Below are 6,072 nucleotides of genomic sequence, written 5' to 3'. Positions count from 1 at the left end.
TCCCTCCAACCACCACCCACCACCTTCCAGCCGCCACTGCACCATCACCCAGACGCCGCCGCCGACCCGCCATCGCCGCCGTACCACCCCCTCCCATTCTCTCTCCTCCCTTCTTCTTCTCTCCTCCCCCTTCCACCGCTGCTCGCCGCCACCAACGCCCACCACCGCCGGCCATCCACCGCGCCCCACCCCTTCAGCCAGCAACACCAACCCCCACCTCCCACCCCTATCCTCTTCCTCCAACACTTAACCTAAACCCTTTCTCCGCCACCAACCCCCTCCGCCGCCACCACCGCGTCGCCGTGCACCACCACCGCGCCGGACGCCGCCGCAGCCACCTTCTTCCCTGTTCCACCCCTTCCGCTTCCCAGGTTTCGCAACACGCAACCATTTTTTTTATCTGTCCGTAACTTTTCTGTATTTTTTATTCCGTTTATGTTCATAATTAGGATAGCTAGACTTGCATGTTGTAGTGGATTTTTAGGTTGTTAGGTAGCTTAGGCTGTGGTTAGTGGATCTAGGTCTGTTTACTTGCACTGTTCTTACTCTTGTTTTACCCTATGTGCAAATCTATTGCTGCTATAATCATGATTTATATGCTACTTTCTTGTATGTTGCTGCTGTTTACATTGAGTTTTTATGTTTATTTTATATTTATGTACATGTAGCTTGATTTTTTTAATTCATATGAACTGATTACATTGCTGTTTATTTTCCGGGACAATCCAATTTTAGCCGGAATGCTGCCCAATTTTTTTTAAATTTTGTTTTCATTCATGTTTTGGTTTGGCATTTCTGAAATCTGTTTTACTCTGCTTTACCCAAACCATTACATGAATGCTATGGCAGACCTTCTCACCCTTTTTGATTTCCTAGTTCATAAACTGCTTGTTCAATTATGAGTACTTCTATTCTTACCTATGAATCCTTGTTATATGGTTTTTTTCTCTATGCCACTTACTTTAACCCGCATTTTACTAACTCACTGTTTTTAATTTACTAATTTCTTTTTTAAATCCTAACCATACTAACCCTTTTGGTCTCTTTTCTGATTATTTTCACTTTCCTCTAACTTTCTAACCGTGGCATATTGCTTATTTTCTCTCCATTTAACATTCATTCAATCAGAATTCAATTACTCATTTTCCTTATTCTATTTCTCCCTTACCGCTTTGAGTTTCCTTTGTTTAATTGCCTATTTGCTTTCCTATTTTTTTTATCCATTCCTGATTTTCTATTTTTCAGGATGTCTGCCTCACAAAAGAAAAGGCAAAGGCAAGGCTACTGGCAAGCGCAAGAGAGGAGATTCCTCCCAGTCCATCATTGCTCTAATGCACGATTCATCATGGCGGGAGAAGAACTTCACACAGCAGGAGAAAGCTAACCAGCTGCTTCCTGCGGATGATCCTATAAAATTTGCAAACCGGTACTGTGAACTGAAGTACCCGGCTTTTGCAAACTCCAGAAACCTATACCTGGAACGTACCTTGAAGATTTCAGAGGCCCTCCAGCAGTACACTACTGAGCAAATCAAGCAAAGGGGCTGGTTCTTTCTGGAGAGATCACTGACAGAGGTCAATGCATCTTGGGTCAGGGAATTCTATTGCAACTACTACCTTACTACCCTTGATGCATTGAACCTGAGGGGAAAGCAAATTCTGGTCACAGAGGAAGCCATAGAGACCATTCTCCAGCTCCCAGCCAAGTCCGATCAACCAGATGGTTTTGCACAGGCTGAGGAGGACATGGGCCAGATGCAATTTGACTGGGTAAAGGCACGGATAGCTCTCGACCCTGCTGTTCCTTGGGAGATGGGTCAGAACACCACTATGCCTAGAGGGATCAAGAGAGTGTACTTGAACGATGAGGCTCGGCTATGGCATCAGATCTTGAGTAATTTTGTGATGCCAAGTACTCACGAGACGGAGATCCCGGCTACCATGATCACCCTCCTTTGGTGTGTGCTGGAGGGTAAGGACATATACTTACCTCATTTTATCCGGCATTATATGGCCAGGGCCCACGTACGAGGCACCCTCCCCTTTCCTTACCTGGTTACACGGCTAGGCCGTCAGGCTGATGTGCCTTGGGAGGATGCCGATGAGAGACCCCCAGCAGCGGATTGCAGGAAGATCATCCCGCACAGCAGGAACTTCCTTGCTTTGGGCTACAGACCACCACCTGTCACTGCTACTGATGAGACAGCCCCTCCGTCTGCTGGACCCTCTTCATCCACAGCTGCCCCAGCTGCCCCTGCTCCCACCATTGCACCTCCACCCGCCTCTGAGCCAGTCTATCGCCTCGTTTACCGCCTATTCCGCCAGCTTGATCAGATGGAGTGCCATAACAGGCGCCGGTATGAGAGATTAGAGCGCCGCAGCAAGCGACGCTATTCCCATCTGAAGCTGATGATCAGACAGGGCGCCGACATCCCCTCCGAGCCCGACACCCCTTCAGAGCCATCAGAGGATGAGCACGAGGAGGAGCCTCATTCCCAGGCGGAGACTCATCAGCAGGCAGCCACAGAGCAGGCTGCCCTACATCAGGAGGTTATGCCCCAGATAGAGGCTGCAAATCCGGAGATCCTGCTCCAGTCCGTCCCACCTCCACAGCAGCCAGACCCTCAGCCCACCACCGCCACGGAGACCCCAGCTACCATCTCTACCATTGATGACACTCCTTCACACTAGGCTTGATTGAGCATCGAGGACGATGCTTCGTTTTAAGTGTGGGGAGGTCGCCATCTCTGGCGTTTATTTTGGTGAACCACTACATACTTTTTCTTTTATTTTGGATAATTTTTCTGTATTTTCCTCTTTTTCTTTTACTGTAATTTTCTGAGTACTTATACATTGCTACTTGTGTATTCTACTCTATTTTCTGCATTTTGCATTTTTTGTTCATATTTTAGTTATTTAGTTTAGTTTGCAATTCTGATTTATTAGTGGATTAATTAGTATAGTTTACCCTTTTTAGCATAAGATAGTATAGTTTAAATAGAAAAATATAAAAAGGAAGTAAACTAGAAACTTTAACAGAATCAAAACAACCCACACCTTGTATATATAGCATTACATGTTAGTTGACAACATTTCATCAAGGAGGAACATTAAAACTTTAAAAGCTACCCTAAATAATTTTTTTCAAGAGAATAATGGGAATTTTTAACTAAACCTGCATACAATATATGAATGATATATGATGCTTGAGTTAGAGAACACACAGCCTGTGAGTTTTGAGCTTAAATTGTATGGTTGCATTCAAACCATAATTTCATTTCTGTGTGTCACATTTCTTTTTATTCTGATGTTCTTTACTTTACTTTAATATATATGTCCAATTATAGAATATAGAATAGATATATATATACCAAGAGAATGATTGAGGCCATCATTTAATTTTAGCTCACTCACCCCAAATTAGACTACCTTTTACATTACCCTTATTAGCCCCCTTTGAGCCTTTCAAAACCCCTTTATTCTATTTAGCCAAATTACTAGCCGTAAGCAGAAAAACAAAACAAAATCCCAAGTGAATCCTTGGTTAGCTTAAGATAGAAAATTATAAATAGAGTTAAATGTGGGAAACCTTTTGGGAACATGGATGATAGAAACAAAAGGTAGAGAAGTTAAAAGGAATAAAATAAAATTTGGGAAGCATGCTCATGAGAAAATCTAAATAATTCAATTATCATGTGTATTAAAAAAAAAGTTAATTTTTTTCAGCATTTAAATAAAAGGGGATACAAAAGAAATTCCCCAATGCAAAATAAAAAACAATGCACATGAAAAAAAAATTGATAAAAAGTGAAACATGAGCATGTAACAATAAGTGGAAAATTATGGGAAAATAGGTAAAGAAGTTTTATCTTGCTGAATATGTATGTTAGTGAGATCTTAGTCTAATTAAGGATTCACTTATTAGCTCACTTGACCCTATACATAAATCCTTACATTTACCTTGACCACATTACAACCTTAATTAAGACCTCAGGACATTTTGGTATGACTGTATTCTATAATTGTTGATTAGTTAGATGAAAAACAAAGCTGTAGAAATTAAGAATAAAAAGAAAAATAGAGTGAATAAACCCAATAAACACTGAGTGACTAGAGAGTAAACACAAAATCCAGTGAGGGTTCAATAACTCATCAACATATATCTGTGCTTAAAATTTACTAATTGTTTTGCAAGTTTGTACAATGTTTTCTTTCCCATCTCATTTGCTAAAGTGCTTTATTATTTAAGGTTTGGCTATATATATACACACAACTCCTTGAGAATGTGAATTAACTTAGCTACATGTAAACTTTATATATGAGTGGATGAATTAGAATTGCATGACTCATTAGGTAGATGCATTTAGCATAGGTTGCATTTCATAACATTCCATCACTTTACCCTTAATTATTTACCTTGGATTTAGCATGAGGACATGCTAGTGTTTAAGTATGGGGAGGTTGATAAACCCATATTTCATGAGTTCTTTTGTGCTTAACTAGAGTGATTTATTCAACTCTTCACTTACTTATTCACATTAATTGCATAGTTTTACTTTCCCTTCCTTATTATGTCATATAATGAAAAACATGTTTTCTAAGCTTTAAAAATTAATTATTTTAATTACCTTTATTTCCATTCGATGCCGTGATTAGTGTGTTGAGTAGTTTCAGATCTTCTAAAGGCAGAATGACTTAAAGGATGAAAAAGGAAACATACTAGAATGGAAGGAGGAAGCAAAACGGAGCTTTAAAGAAACTGGTGTCCATGCGATCGCATGGATGACGCGATCGCGTGCCAAGCATGAATCAACAGCGACGCGGCCACATGACTGATGCGATCGCGCGCCTTAAGAAGAATACACATGACGTAGTCGCATGACTGACGCGACCGCGTGGCAAGGTAGAGCTCCGAATGATGCAACTGCGTGACCCACGCGGACGAGTGACAGAGGCCACGCACCAGAAATTACAGAATACGCCCCCAGCGAATTCTGAAGCCCTTTTTGGCCCAGATCCAAGTACAGACAGCATAGACCAGAGGTTATAAAGTGTGGGAATGCTTCCATTCAGAGAGAGCTCACATATTTTCACCTTTCAATGATTTAGATTTAGTTGAGAGGGAGATCTTCTCTCTCTCTCTTTTAGGATTTAGGATTTCTTCTTGTTTTAAGAGTAACTCTGGATCCAGGTTTGATGTTCTTTTAGTTTTACTTTTATTTATTTATTCCAACATTTGAATTGATTATTATAATTTACGAATTATTCCATGTTACAGATTTCTAATTGAATTAATGATAATTTGAGGTATTTTCAGTTTATGATTGTTCTCTTGATTTAAGTTGCCATTGATTCCCATCTAAGGACACTTTTATTATTTCAGCAATTTACTTTTTCCCCTTTTGGTTTTTGTTAAGAATTCAGTAACTCAACAGTTATTAAACTCAACATAATTGATAATCGTTACCTTGCTAATTAAGTTGAACTTAATTAATCCCAACCTTTTCTTAGAAAATAATTAGGATTCAAAGGTCAATTTAATTAGTCCCTTAACTTTCATTTGCTCTGGAAAAAGTTGACCAAGTGGAATTAAGATACAACTTTCATCATTGTTGAGAAGGATAACTAAGTTGGACTTCTAATTTCCCTTATCTTGCCAAAAGTTTTTTTACAGTTATTATTTATTTTTACTTTCTATATAATTCACTCGTCATTTAAATTACTTGCTTCTCACCTTCTAAACCCCAATTACAACCTTTATAGCCAATAATAAGAACATACTTCCTCACAGTTCCTTGAGAAGACGACCCGAGGGTTGAATACTCGGTTAACAATATTTAAGGGGTTTGTTACTTGTGACACCCAACACGTTTGCAAGAAAGGTTGATTGCTTGGTTTAGTAACTATACTCACAACGAGAGTTTTTATAACCTCTAAACCATCAATCATTCTGCTCTTTCAGTGCTACTTTGCTTTGGAGTGAGGTTCCAGCTTCGAACCTTGGTGGTTGCACTTTGGTATATTTTTGCTTGTTTTTGGTCCTTAAAGATGCCTTTCACTTGTGTCTCAATTT

Source organism: Arachis ipaensis, chromosome B5, assembly GCF_059453495.1.
Source record: "Arachis ipaensis isolate K30076 ecotype BB chromosome B5, ASM5945349v1, whole genome shotgun sequence".
Taxonomy (NCBI): Eukaryota; Viridiplantae; Streptophyta; class Magnoliopsida; order Fabales; family Fabaceae; genus Arachis; species Arachis ipaensis.
Note: the sequence above shows the minus strand (reverse complement) of the source record.